A 15,077-nucleotide genomic window follows, 5' to 3' on the forward strand; every position below is an offset into this window, starting at 1 on the left:
AAGCCATCTAGCCTCCTGTATTCTGGAGCAACTAGAAGGAAAAAGATGAGAGGATTGTATGGTAGCCCATGACAAACTCTGGGATCTATCCTGTAACCACTTTTTGAAGAGTGCTTTGAAAACTATTGCTTTTTTATTTCTTCACTATATATATATATATATGTTATACTATACAATTAAAACAAGTTTAAAAAGGCAAACATCTTTCCAAAGTAAATATAATGTAGGTTTTAATGAGCATAGATGTATTCCTACAAGTATTAATTTGATATCTAATGCTCTTATTGAACTATTTTTTGACAGCGAGGAAGTAGTTTTTAGGTGGACACATGTTGGACAAGGGCAGGGCTGGCAAAGCTTTCATGAATGCAGGACGTGACACTTGTCCAAGGAGCCATGATTGGCCAACATCTTGGGCACATGAATTTTCTGGTGGCCAGAGAGCTTGTACTTTGTCCTATGCAGCAACTTGGTCACACATTCTCCTTGTTTTCAAACTTGGTGCCGATGGGCATAATGACTTGGTCAAAGTCAGTCCTCACCATCATATCCTGGGGCTTTCCCAAGTCAGCTTGCATAACTATCCAGAGTCTAGACTGGGAACTGCAGGAGGTCAGGCAGAACCATCCAAGTATAAGACTCTCCAAGATCCCTTCAGGCAACCCATACAAGAACAGCTTGTGTACACTACCAAGGTGCCTGCTCTTTGCAGCCACTGCACACTGAGGCCCTGCAGGAAGAGGGAGATGGTCAGCTTAACTGGCTGCAGAATCAAGTATGGTTTAGAGTTTCTATTTATTTTACTGCACCTACACCAATTTTTTGATGCTTTATCTTCTTCACTAACATAATAGTCATAATATGAGATTGTTATAATCTGTATCTAACCCCATTTAATAAATGTATTTGTTTCTGTAGTATTAATCACTCACTTAATTCCTAAGCTCTGAATTCTACATGTATCACCACAATTAACATAATTATCTGTGATCCTCTGCTGATCGATGCTTGAACATCTCTGTGAAATATATACAGGAATGGATCCCTGATTCATGACAAATAAACTAAATTAGTTTCTAAAAAATGAACAGAAACAAGTGCTAGAGAAAATGTCGAGAGAGAGATGTATCTATTCACTGTCGGTAGGGAAATAAGAGGTGCAGCCCCTTGGAGGACAGGGCAGTGGTTCCACAGGAGGCTAAGGGTGGGGTTGTCATATCATCATGAAACTCCGTTGCTCAGTATATAGCTGGAGAAACTGAGTGTGAGGACAGGAATGGCATTTCTACACTGGTGTTATGGCGGCAATGTTCATAATCCACAATGGATGGAGGTCTAAGGGTACAATGACTGAGGAATGAAAGGGGGGAATATGGTGTATACATACAATGGACTACTGAACAGCTGCAAGAAGGAATGAAGTTGTGAGGCATGAAACTAGAGGAATGGACCTTAAGGGCTGTATGTTGAATGAAATATCAGAAGCAAAACACAAATATTACCATACCTCACTTATATGGACTAACTACAATATAAAAACTCAGTGAACTGAAGGCAAAAGTATGGGTTATCAGGTTGGAGGCAATTTTAAATGGTCTTAGATTGCAATGTGTTACAGCAGTCATATAGTTTCAGGAACTGTTAACTGTTATTTCTAAATTCTGAGATACTGAGCTGTTTGTATATAACCTGGTCATTCCCAGAAACTTCAGGTATTTATGTGACACCTTAGACTCAGATTTAGTATTCTCAAACTATGAGAATCAGCAGTACTCCATACAGGTACTGTTTAAAAAGCTGAAAATTGATCAGACTTTGAGTTGAGATATGAGTGAAGCAGATCTGGATAGGACTGAGGTAGATAAGGATACATGGTAAAGGATGATATCATCCATATTTTAAAACTTCACTTCTGTGTGAGACTAAAGGGAAAGAGGTTTATTTGGTGCAAAATTTATATTTTGGGTAGTGCATTACCTAATTTAACTTGTACTGTTAGTTTAATTGAACACCATCAGTACATGGCATCTTGGATAGGGTATGAGATTTTGTTGCCTTGTCTGGGTTAGTTTGATGCCCTGATATATATCCCAAAGAAATTTAGGCAGTGAAGAAAAATATAATTGCAAAGTCCCCTTGGAGGACAGGGGAGAAAGGAGGAGACATGAAACTCCCCCATTGGAGAATCCCTGATATTCTCACAAGCAGTGGGAACAACCGATCAATAGGCTGAGCCCTTGATAGGGGGTTGCCCCTATTATACATATTCTTGCAAAGGATGGACTGAGCCTACTTATAATTATGCCTAAGAATCACCACCCAGAGAACCTCTTTTGTCACTTAGATGTGACCAGTCTTTCTAAACCAACTTGTCAGGTGAACTCACTTCCCTCCCTCTGTATGTGGGGCATGACTCCCAGGAGTATAAATCTCCCTGGAAATGGGAAACAGAACTCCCAGAATAAGGTGGGACCTGGCATCATGAGATTGAGAAAGCCTTCTTGACCAAAATGGGGAAGAGAGAAATAAGACAAAGTTCCAGTGGCTGAGAGATTTCAAACATATTCTAGAGGTTATTCTGGAGGTTATTCTTATACATTAAATAGATATCCCTTTTTAATTTATAGTGTATTGGAGTGGCTGGAGGGAAGTTCCTGAAACTGTTGAGCTGCGTTCCTGTATCCTTGATTTTTGAAGATGATTGTATAAAGATATAACTTTTACAATGTGACCATGTGATTGTGAAAACTTTTTGTCTGGTGCTCTTTTTATTCAGGATATTGACAGATGAGTAAAACGTATGAATAAAAATAAGTGAATAATAGGGGAGTTAAGGTAAAATAAATTGGGTAGATGGAAATACTGGTGATCAATGAGAGGGAGGGGTGAGGGGTATGAGATATATGAGTTTTTCTGTTTTCTTTTTATTTCTTTTTCTGGAGTTAGGCAAATGTTCTAAAAGTGATCTTGTTAATAAATACACAACTATGTGATGATATTGTGAGCCATTGATTCTATACCATATATGGACTGTATGTGTGTGAATATTTGTCAATAAAAATATTTTTAAAAAACATGTAAACTCAATATTTTCAATCCAACTGTTTCCCTAATATTTATTCATCTTTAGCTATCTAATGTTATATTTTCAATAATTCAGGAAATACTATTGTGAAAATGTATTGCAGTATAAATAGCATGAACATTTATTAAACACTTCCTGTATGTTTGGCATTATGTTTGGCACTGTGCATATATTATCTGTTTTTAGTTTTCTGTTTACTAAAGCAAATACCATATATGGGTTGGCTTAAATGAGGAGAATATATTGGCTCATGGTTTTGAGACTAGGAGAAGCTTAAAATCAAGGTGTCAGCAAGGCAATGCTCTCTCCCCAAAGGGTGTGGAATTCTGGGAATGGTTGCCAGTGATCCTTGCTCCTTGGTTTTTCTATCACATAGTAATACACATGGCAGCATTTTCTCCTTTCTCTTCAAAGTAGCTTCTGGCTGCTCTCCATGGTTTCTCTCTCTCTCTCTCTCTCTCTCTCTCTCTCTCTCTCTCTCTCTCTCTCTCTCTCTCTCTCTCTCTCTCTATCTATCTATCTATCTATCTCTCTCTCAATTTCATTCTCTTTATAAAGGACTCCAGCAATCCAGATTCAGGCTTAACCTGATTTAGTTAGCCCATACTTTAAGTGAGGTAACATCTTCAAGAGATCCTATTTACAATAGGTCCACCATCACAAGACAAGAGGTACTTGATTCAATCCCTAATGTTATCTCACTCACTCTTTACAACAACACTATGATAAAGTATGTGCTATTAGAAAATGTCTAAGAAGATCAGCAGCAATTAGTATTCTTCAGAAACATGTTGCCTGGAAAAGGGAAATGTTCATCTGTAACAAGCAATGTGTTTGTTGAAAACACATTTGAAGCCCTAGGAACATTCATAGAATCAGAAGATTGGAGCTGAAAGGTACCTTAGAGTTCAATTTTAGATATTTGGGAGAGTTTACAGCATTATCCTTAAAAGTTATGTAAATTTTCTCAGGAGAGAAGGATCAAGAAATCTTGACCTAACTGTGCTTGCTTTGATGTAAATCAAGCCATATAAAATTATATTGTCACATGAACTAAAGCCTACAGATCATGCTGCAAGAATGCAATTCCAGTTATTGTCTGGAATTGCAAATGAATATTCAGACTTTAATCTTCATTTTGACATTGTGGAAGTTTACTTTCACCAGAATGCAGTGGTTCTCAAACTTGAATGCGTATTAGAACTATCCCGGGTACTTTTTTTAAATGTAGGTTCCTAGAGTCTATCTTCAGAGTCTCTAATTGAGTAGACCTGGTATAATTCAGCAGATCAGGAAACTGGTTTTTAACAAGCTGCCTAGGTGGCACTCAGTGGTCCACCACTATGGTTGGCCCACAGTCCAACAACAATCTGAAACACACCCCTAGGATATTCTCTTCATAAGCAAGATGTGAGCAGGGCAGTGCTCCCAGTCATCTGGGGCAATTGCTCTTCAAAGAGACTGATTCAGAGACACAGGAAGTCCCTGCTTTTCTGAACCCATTTTTTTCTACAGAATCCTCATCTTAATGAGATAATGAACTCTTAGAGACATGTTCTTTCCTGTGACTTGATGCTGGGAGCTAAGGCTCAGGAGTAAACATAATAGCCATTATGAGGAATCTTTCTGGGACATAACCTTGACGTATACACAACACCTCATGTAAGTTGTTAAGTAATTAGAAATTTATCTGTACACCCAGAAGTTTATCTGTTATTATATTATGATCACCTGTATAGTAAGAAACAAGCATGGATGGTAGGCTGTGGGATGGTATACCCTGAAAGGATCTTGGTCCTTATTCAGGACCCAATCTTCAGCTTCACAGGTTCCCAAACTCAATTTTGTAAGATAATCCGGCTCTGGAGGACAAATTTAACACAATCTAAGCTCATAAGGCAATGTTTCAGTGACCAGAATGCCAATTTATTAATTTATTTTGATAATTAACTACAAAGCAGATATGTCAACTACTGCATCCTCTTCCCAGTAGGAAATCTACATAGGAAACCCAAATAATGACAAAAGTCCATTTGGTAGAGACAACATGGTTTAATAGTAAGGGAAAAAGTTTTAGAGTCAGAGAGATCTAGACTAGAACCCCAGCTAGGCTACTTGTAGAGGGTTGAATCGTGTTTTCCCAAAAGATACATCCACCTGTGACTTCAGAATGTGAACTTATTCAGAATAAGAGTCTTTGCAGATGTAATTAAAAGTAAGAATTTTGAGATGAGATCACCCTGGATTAGAGTGGGCCTTAAATCTAATGACAAGCATCTATAAGGAATTGAGTCATTATGTCTCTCACAAAAGGTATGTTCAAATCCTAAACCTTGATCCCATGGGTGTAAGCCCATTTGTAATAGGACCTTTCTTTTTTAAACATATTTTTATTGAGAAATCTTCACACACATACCGTCCATCCGCAGCATACATTCAATGACTCTCACAATATCATCACATGGCTGTGTATCCATCACCAGGATCATTTTTTAGAACATTTACATCACTCCAGAAAAAGAAATAAAAAGAAAAACTCATACATCCCATACCCCTTATGTCTTCCTCTAATTGACCACCAGTATTTCAATCTACCCAATTTTTTACCCCCCATACTATTTGTTTATATTTTATCCCTACTTTGTTTACTCATCTGTTCATACACTGGATAAAAGGAGCATCAGACACAAAGTTTTCACAATCATACAGTCACACTGTAAAGGCTATATCAGTATAAATGATCTTCATGAATCAAGGCTACTGGAATACAGCTTGACAGTTTCAGGTATTTCTCTCCAGCCACTCCAATACACCTTAAACTAAAAAGGGATATCTATGTAATGCATAAGAATAACATCTGGGATAACCTGCATCTCTCAGCCACTGAAACTATTTTTTTTCTCTTTTCTCTCTTCCCCATTTTGGTCAAGAAGGATGTCTCAATCCCATGATGCTGGGTCCCAGCTTGTCCAGGGAGTTCTGTCCCACATTGCCAGGGAGATTGAACCCCCTGGGAGCCATGTCCCATGTAGGGGAGAAGGGCAATGAGTTCACCTCACAAGTTGACTTAGAGAGAGAAGTCACATCTGAGCATCGGTTCTCTGGGGATGAGTCTTAAGCATAATTTTAAGTAGGCTTAGCTTCTCCTTTGCATGAATAAGTTTCATAGTGGCAAATCCCAAGATTGAGGGCTCAGCCTATTGATCTGCTTGTCCCCACTGCTTGTGAGAATATCAAGAATTCCCCAAATGGAGAAGTTGAATATTTCCTCCTTTCTCCACTGTCCCCCAAGAGGACTTTGAAAATACTTTTTTCTTCACTGCCCAAATTACTCTGGGATGTATTGGGGCATCACACTAACCTAACAAACCAATAAGATCTCGTGTCCTCTAATAAGACCTTTGAATATGGTATGTTAAGGTGTGCCCAAACTGAATGAGGGTGGGCCTTAATCCAATATGACTGAAGTCTTAAAGCAAAGGAAATTGGAAAGGACAAGAAGGGCATAGGGAGAAGCTATAAGTCAACAGAACCTGGAAGATAAAGGAAAGACTATCACCATGTAATGGGAAAGCCAAGGAACCCAAGACTGCCAACCAGCCAGAATGCTACTGACCCTAGGAGGAAGCAAGCCTTCTCAACTCTGAAACCGTGCCAATAAACTCTGATTGTTAAGCCAACCCATTGTGTAGAATGTGTCATGGCAGTAGGGAATCTAAAACAGTGTCCTTACAAGAAACAGAAAAGACAGGGACACCATGTGAACAGAGGTAGAGATTGGAGTTATGCTGCCACAAGCCAAGGAAAATGAGAAACCACCAGAAACTGGAAGGGGCAAGGAAGGATTTTCCCCTTCAGGGGAAGTATGACACTGTCAACAGTTAGAGTTTAGATTTCTGACCTCCAGAACTGTGACAGAATAAATTTCTGTTTATGGAAGCCCTAAGAAACTAATCCAGTACTCATTTAGTTTTATGGACTTGGTCAAATCATGCAACGTCTCTGAGCCTCAGTTCCCTCATTTGAAAGCAAGTCTAATATTTGAACATATCTCATAGGTTGTTATGGGTATAAATAAGATAATTTATGTAAAGTCTGTGGCTCAGAATAAATGCTCATTTTATGGTGACTGCGGTTACTGGTGAGTGGAGATATAGTATAGGGTGTGGAATGATCTGAAGAGATGGACTCATGTAGTTCATGCAGCCTAATGACACCACCCATCCACCTATCAGAAAGACAATAAATATATCTGCAGGTTAAGGCATGGAGTGAAAAAGAAAAACAACTTTTCTTTGTACTTATTTTTATTCTTGTTTCTATGATCATTTAACTTTGCACATGGACTCCTCCTTAGTTCCAAGGTACTTGCCCAATCATAGCATTTCCAAGCCTAAATTATTGTTTTCCACTAATTACATTTTAGAGTATTGTTTCTTTTTTTTTGATGGGAGATTCTTATTTTATTTCTTGTGTGATACACACACACACACACATATACAGCTAAATATAAATTAAAAGCCTGTTTGCACACCAAAGCCAGTTCTTTTGGGTGGTTCAGTCAAAGTGGGAGAAGTGCCCACTCCAGGGCCCAGGTTTTAGAATTTTGCCAGCCTTGAGCTCATCAATAACTTTTTCAATATCCTTCAGAGTCAAATCTTCATAAAAATTGTCATTTATTTGAACCATCAATGCAATTACACAGCCCCCTAAACATTCCATCTGTATAAGGGTAAACAGGTTTTCAGGTGTAGTCTCCCAACATTTATTCCCAGATTTTTTCTGAATGGCCTCCAGTATGCTGTCAGAATCTTGAAGCATGTAAGATTTAGTAGTGCAGAACTGAATGTGATACTTCCCAATTGGTTTTCGATTATAACTTGTAAAAAATGTTGCTACTTCATATACTGTCTTTGGGGACACTTGTGAAACTTCAGCAACATTGTTCATAGCAGGGATGGGCAACTATCCATTCTGTCTTTGGGCTAAATCCAGGACTGGAAACACAGCTGCTGCTTTAAGCCTGTCTGGATAGTTTTTTACAATTGCCTCTATCCTTTTATAGTTTTCTGGTGTGAAATCAAATAGAGTATCTGGGTTATTCCCAGGAGTATCTCTGTGCACAAATAAGGTTTCTCCAGCTCCATTTTGCACAGCTGTGTTATGCAAATTCCTTGTATGTCTTCCCCACAGGGTGGTGAGGTCAGCCAGCTGCCTGGGCCAAAGCACCACGGAGAAGAGAACATTGTTTCTTGATGACATATTGGGAGGTCTCTTATCAGCCATTTTCTATGGGCAGCCAATCTCATTTCTATAGTGGGCAATTTTCTTTTCAGCTTACATCCCTTAGAGTGGCATTTTTCTATCCTGAGTGAGTTATCTTATTTGGAGTTAGGGGCCCTATTCCCTTTCGGTCTGTAGCCCTCTGTTGCTATTTTTAGAACACTGCGAATTTATAGTGCCAACGTTCACTTTTTTGCCAAGCTGTTCATAAACAGAGAATTCCTAGTTTCTGCATCTTTCAGCCTCCACTCCCACCTACAGACCCAACCAGCATTACCTTTGGGAGGCCAGGGAAATCATGCCCTATTCATCTTTGTTGGTGCTGTTTAGAATACTGCATGGAATATGGTAAATATTCATTGAGGTAGTGGGAAACAATGAATTAATCTTGGCTCTGGAGTCAGTCAGACTTGGGTTCAAGCCCTAAACCCCTTTTCTGCTAGCTGTGGGGCTTTGAGCAAATTACTTCAGCTTTCTGCCTTCAGTTCCCTCATCTGTAAAATAATAATAATAGTACCTATCTCCCTGGTGCTTTAAAAGAATTACATGAGTTAATATATATGAAAAACAGAGCTCAGTATCACATACATATTGAATGCTTGGTAAATGCTAGCAATTGTTTGAAGGACTAATGAAATAATGAATAAATGAATGAGTGAATGTACATTTTCAATAGTAAGGCATATAACTGTAGGAAAACTTTATTGCTTACAAGAGATCCAGGGAAGATTGAGAGAACACTCAGTAAGAACTGGTGAATGTATCATTTACCACATCTCTTACCATGTGATTCCTACTGTTGGGAATACTTCAGAGCTGAAGTTTATCAGAACAAATAATTCACATAGAATGCATAGAAGGAAAATAATGTTGCATATCTTAGCAATAATAGATGCTCAACTTCAGAGACTACAGATGAAGTGTTAAAAAGTGTAGTGCTGTCAACAGAAGCTATTGCTAGCATTTGTTTTAAATTAATTAAAAACACCAATTTTAGAATGTTGGTTTTCGTGCAGAATATTTGAGTTATTATTGTTATTAGGGAGAGCCTGAGTCAGAAGGGTTGAATAGATGAATGATTGAACATTAAAGCAAGTCAGATGAAACTTCACACAACAGAAGAGTTGCACAGGCAATGATAGCAGCTTTTACTTCACAAAGCTTGTTTAAGTGGTAGAGTAGGAATGACGGGGGAAAGGAAGAAGGAGAATCAAAATGCTGAACTTAGCCAAAAACAGCTCTTGCTCAAGATTCTGCCTGGTCAGTGGCTGTATTTTGATTCTCCTGATCCCCCTCTCCCACTTTTCCACTGGTTATTTCATTCAATAAATATATATTATTCAATAAATGAACACCAGGCACTATTCTCAGTTTGTGAAATATATAAGGAAATAAAAATCTTGCCCTCAAGGAACTTACATTCTAGTACAGGCCAGCAAACTGTGACCCATAGGCCAACTCTGACCTGCCCCCTGTTTCAGTAAATACAGCTTTTTTAGAACACAGCTGGGCTCATTCATGTTTATTTATCATCTATAGCTGCTTTCATGCTACAATGGCAGAGTTGAGTAATTATGACAGAGACCATCTGGCCCGCAAAGCCTAAAATATTTACTATCTGGCTTTTTACATAGAAAGCGTGCCAACCCCTGTTCTAGGAGAAGGAAACAGACAATAAAAAAATAGATAAATATATAATGTGAAACACTGTTAAAATCTATTAAAAATGAAACAGAGAAAGCAGATATGAAATGGGGGGTACTCGCAATTTTTTAAACGTAATGGTGAAGGAAGATCTCACTGAGCAGGGGGCATTTGGTCCAATACCTGAAGGAGATGAGGAAGTAAGTCATGTGGTTATCTGGTTTTATACAGCATTATAGGCCTCTGTAAGGAGTTGTGTTTTTACTATAAGTTGGGAAGCCATCAGAGGAATTTTGAGAAGGGGGTGATATGATTTGAAGTTCATATTAATAAGATTAGCCTGGTCTTCAAAACAATGAGGAAATAGACTGGCAGTATGGGTAGTGACAAGGACAGTAGCAAGGAGAACAATTGAGAGGCTACTGCAATAATCTAAGAGATAAGTAATCGTGCCTTGAACCAAGATAGTAACAGTGGAAGTGATGAAAAGTAGTCAGATTCTCAATATATTTTGAAAGTAGAGTCCACAATGTTTGCCTACAGAATAAATATAAGAGGTGAGGGAAAGAGAGGAATCTAGAATGATTCCAAGGTTTTCTGCCTGAGCAACTGGAACAATGAAGTTATTATTTAGTGAGATGGGGAAGACTATGAGGAGCAGATATGGTGAGTGGAGCAAGTTTTAGTTGGGGCAATCAAGAATTCAGTTTTGGATATGCTAAGTTTGAGATGCACATTAGGCATCCAAGTTGGCATATTAAGTAGGCAGTTGGATATAAAAGCATGGAGAGATCCAGGCTGGAGGTACAAATTTGGGATTTGTCAGCACATGGATACAATTTTAAGCCATAAGAATAGAAGAATCACCAAGAAGATAGAGAACTGAAGAGATTTGAAATTTGGAGCATTCCTCTATCTTTCAACTCTAAATTGAATCCCTGAGTAAATCTATCAATTCTTCCTTTATAATGTCTCTTAATCCAACATTTTCTTTCCATTCCCACTGCTCCCATCCTATTTCAGGATCTCATGCTGTCTCATCTACCTTTCTGAAATAGCCTCCTAACTGGTTTCCTTGACTGTAAATATCAGTTTGAAAATCATCATCTTATCTGTCCCTCCACTCCAAAAACTTGTTCCTTCTCTTACCCTTCCCATCTTAAAAAGAGCATCACCAAAAGGGGGAAAATTCAACTTCCTCAAGTGGAGAATTCTTGATATTCTCACAAGCAGTGGGGACAACCAAAGTAATAGGTTGAGCCCCCAATCTTGGGGGTTGTTCATATGAAGCTTAACTCTGCAAAGGATAGGCTAAGCCTACCCAAAATTAGGCTGAAGAGTCACTCCCAAGAGAACCTCTTTTGTTGCTCAGATGTGGACTCTCTCTCTCTCAGCCAACATGACAAGCAAACTCACTGTTCTCCCCCTCTATACATGGGACATAACTCCCAGGGGTGTGGACTTCCTGGCAACATGGGACAGAAATCTTAGAATGAGCTGGGACTCAGCACCAAAGGATTGAGAAAACCATCTCTATCAAAAGGGAGGAAGAGTGAAATGAGACAAAATAAAGCATCAATGGCTGTGAGATTCCAAACAGAGTTGAGAGGTTATCCTAGAGGTTATCCCTACACATTATACAGACATCACCTTTTTAGTTAAGGTGTAATGGAGAGGCTGGAGGGAAGTGTCTGAAAATGTAGAGCTGTGTCCCAGTAACCATGTTTCTTGAAGATGATTGCATAATGATATAGCTTTCACAATGTGACTGTGTGATTGTGAAAACTTTATGTCTGATGCTCCTTTTATCTACCTTATCAACAGATAAGTAAAACATATGGATTAAAAATAAATAAATGATAAGGGGAAAAAATGTTAAAATAAATCCAGTAGATTGAAATGCTAGTGATCAATGAAAGGGAGTGGTAAGGGGTATGGTGTGTAAGAATTTTTTTCTGTTGTCTTTTTATTTCTTTTTCCAAAATTGATGCAAATATTCTAAGAAATGATCATGATGATGAATATACAAGTATGTGATGATATTTGTGAGTTATTGATTATATATCAAGAATGGAATGATCATATGTTAAGAATGTTTGTGTTTGTATGTTGTTATGTTTAGTAAACTAAAAAAAGAGCATCACCATTCATACCCAATTTGCTCAAGTTTAAAATATGGAAATCATCCTTGTCTTCTCCATTTCCCTCATTCTCCACATGAAATCTATTACTGATTCTGCCATTTTTGCCTCTAAAATACAATTCAATTCTGCCTACTTTTCTATATCTCTATTGCCATCACTCTAGTCCACAATAATATCACTTCCCAGATGGACGATTATAATAGTCTCCTAACGATTTTTCTTCCCTCCAATCCATCCTCTACACCAATGCCAGAGAGAACCTTATAAACAAAGTTATTGCATTTCATCTACTTACCCTACAGGTCCACAGAATAATATTTGAAGACTCTTCATCATTTGGCCATAACATTTCTTCCTCTTGGTAGTTTCCATGGTTCTTCTGGAAATTCCCTTCATTTCAATTACTACAGCCTTGTCCTTGGTCTTTAAACCCACCATGACCAAAGTGTGTTTCAATGCCTTAGTGCACACCTTCCCAAGCATAGCTACAAGTGTATGAGACTATGACCCACACCTCTGCCCAGGGCCAGTGCTGTTGAAACTACTAGGTCACTTGTCTCTGGGCTGCAAGCTGCTACCTCCATTTACCCCAGTGTACTTTTCAAATACTATGCATTTCTTTGTGTGCCATGATATGCTAAATGTTGGGAAGCACTGCCCTAGTGTGCACCATTTCCCCAGCCTTGGATGTGAGGCTCCGTCTGTTTCTCTAAGCTATAAACACCCTTCCATGGAAAGCTCAAGTCCAACCTTGAAAAAGCTGGTTTTTCCCCTTCATATTCAGCCTTTAAATTACTGTATGACCTGGTTCAGCCTTTAAATTATTGTATGACCTGGCTAGACCACTCACTTGGCACTTAGTAGATGTGATTGTTGATAGTCCACTTTTTTATGGTGAATTCCTATCTCATTTATGTTGCCAGTTTGTTACAAGCAAGGATTTTTATACTTACCTTCCTTCCCACCCAGTGCCTTAGCATATGCAACACACTCAATACATTAGTATATGAATGAATGAAGAGATGAATTAATTAATTTTTAAATTATATCAAAAGTAAAATGGAAATAAGCATTGGCTTAAGAGACAGAGAACCTGGAATTTAGTCCATTTTGCCACTAGATGGCTGTGTTTGACATTGGACAATTTGGTTGCCTTAGTTTCCCCAGTAAAATTGAAGCAATACTTTTGATTCTCTCTTCCCAATTTGAGGTGGGACAATTTATTAGAAAAATATTTGGCAGGTGAAAAGAGCACGTTGTTCATGAGTAATTCCAAAGCAGGTAAGTTGGTAAATGAAGAAAGAGCATGAGGAGAATACAGAAAACATTGAGGAAGTCATGGGTGGAGAAAAAATAAACAGAGTAAGGGAAATTTACTGACAAAGGAGACTTTTCCAGGTGTCACTGAAAAAAGCAAAGATGGCAACTCTAAAGGCTTACATTAAAAAAGAAGAAGGACCTCAAATCAAAGACCTTACCTCAAATTAGAGGATCTAGGAAAAAAGGAACAAATTAAACCCAAAGTGAGCAGAAGAAGGAAATTTCAAACATTTGAACAGAGAAAAATGAGTTAGAGAATAAAAAGAGAAAACATTAGAGAGAATCAACAAAACACAAAGTCAGTTCTTTGGGAAGATCAATAAAATCAGCAAACCTTTAACCAGACAAACATAAAAAAAGAGACAGGACACAAATAACTCAAATCAGAAATGAAAAAGGAGGCATTACTACTGACCCCACAGAAATAAAAAAGGCTTTAAGAAACTACTATAAACAATTGTACACCAATGATTCACATAACCTAGATGAAATGGACAAATTCCTAGAAACACAAACTACTTACACTGATATGAGAATAAATTGAAAATCTCAACTAAACAAAAACTAGTACATACATTGAATCAGTACTCAAAAATGCCCAATAAAGAAAAGCCCGGGACCAGATACTTCATGTGGGAATTTTATAAAACATTCCTGCTCAACCTCTTAAAATAATAGAGGAGTGACTACTACCTCACTCATTATATGAGGCCAACATCACCCTTATACAAAGCCATACACAAATACCACAAGAAAAGAAAACTAAAAACCAACATCTCTTATGAATATAAATGCAAAAACTCTCAACAAAATAATAGCAAACTGAATGCAAGAGAACATCAGAAGAATTATACATCATGATCAAGTGATATTTATCCAAGGTTTGCAAGGATGGTTAAACATAAGAATTTCAATAAATCTAATACAAGAAATTTAAAAAAACAAAGAGAAAGAACAACATGACCATCTCAACGAATCCAGAAAAAGCATTGACACCATTCAGCACCCTTCTTGACAAAAACAAAACACTAACAATAGAAAGAAACTTCCTCAACATGATAAAGAACATCTACGAAAAACTCACAGCTAAAATCATACTCCACGGTGAGAAACTGAAAGCTTTTCCTCTAATATTATAAACAAGACAAGGATGTCTACTGTAATTCCATGGTGTACTAGAAGTGTTGACTTGAGTGTTCAGGCAAGAGAAAGAAATAAAAGGCATCCAAATTGGAAAGGAAGAAGTGAAACTTTATTTGCAGATGACATGATCCTATAAAAAGAAACTCCTGAAAAATCTACAACAAAGCTCCTAGAGCTAATTAATTCATCAAATTGATGGGGTATAAGATCATATGCAACAAAATCAGTATGGTTTTTATATATAAACCATGAGCAATTGGAAGAAGAAATCAGAAAAAAGATTCCATTCACAACAGTAACTAAAAGAATCAAATATCTAGGAATAAATCTAACCAAGTATGTAAAGGACTTGTACACAGAAAACTACAAAACATTGCAAAAAGAAATTAAAGAAGACCTAAATAGAAGGATATTCTGTGCTCATGGATTGGAAGACTAAATATTGTTAAGAAGCCAAT

At 37.7% G+C, this 15,077-nt stretch overlaps 1 non-coding gene and 1 pseudogene across 1 annotated transcript; both read right to left on the reverse strand.

The window, feature by feature from the left end:
• Positions 1-635: 635 nt before the first annotated feature.
• Positions 636-769, reverse strand: LOC143672351 (small nucleolar RNA SNORA70). The gene has a single exon (XR_013169806.1). It is a non-coding gene; the product is annotated as a small nucleolar RNA SNORA70 (small nucleolar RNA).
• Positions 770-7,642: 6,873 nt separating this feature from the next.
• LOC143671848 (NADH dehydrogenase [ubiquinone] flavoprotein 2, mitochondrial pseudogene) lies at positions 7,643-8,371 on the reverse strand (annotated as a pseudogene).
• Positions 8,372-15,077: the final 6,706 nt, after the last annotated feature.

This window comes from Tamandua tetradactyla, chromosome X (genome assembly GCF_023851605.1).
Source record: "Tamandua tetradactyla isolate mTamTet1 chromosome X, mTamTet1.pri, whole genome shotgun sequence".
In the NCBI taxonomy this organism is placed as follows: domain Eukaryota; kingdom Metazoa; phylum Chordata; class Mammalia; order Pilosa; family Myrmecophagidae; genus Tamandua; species Tamandua tetradactyla.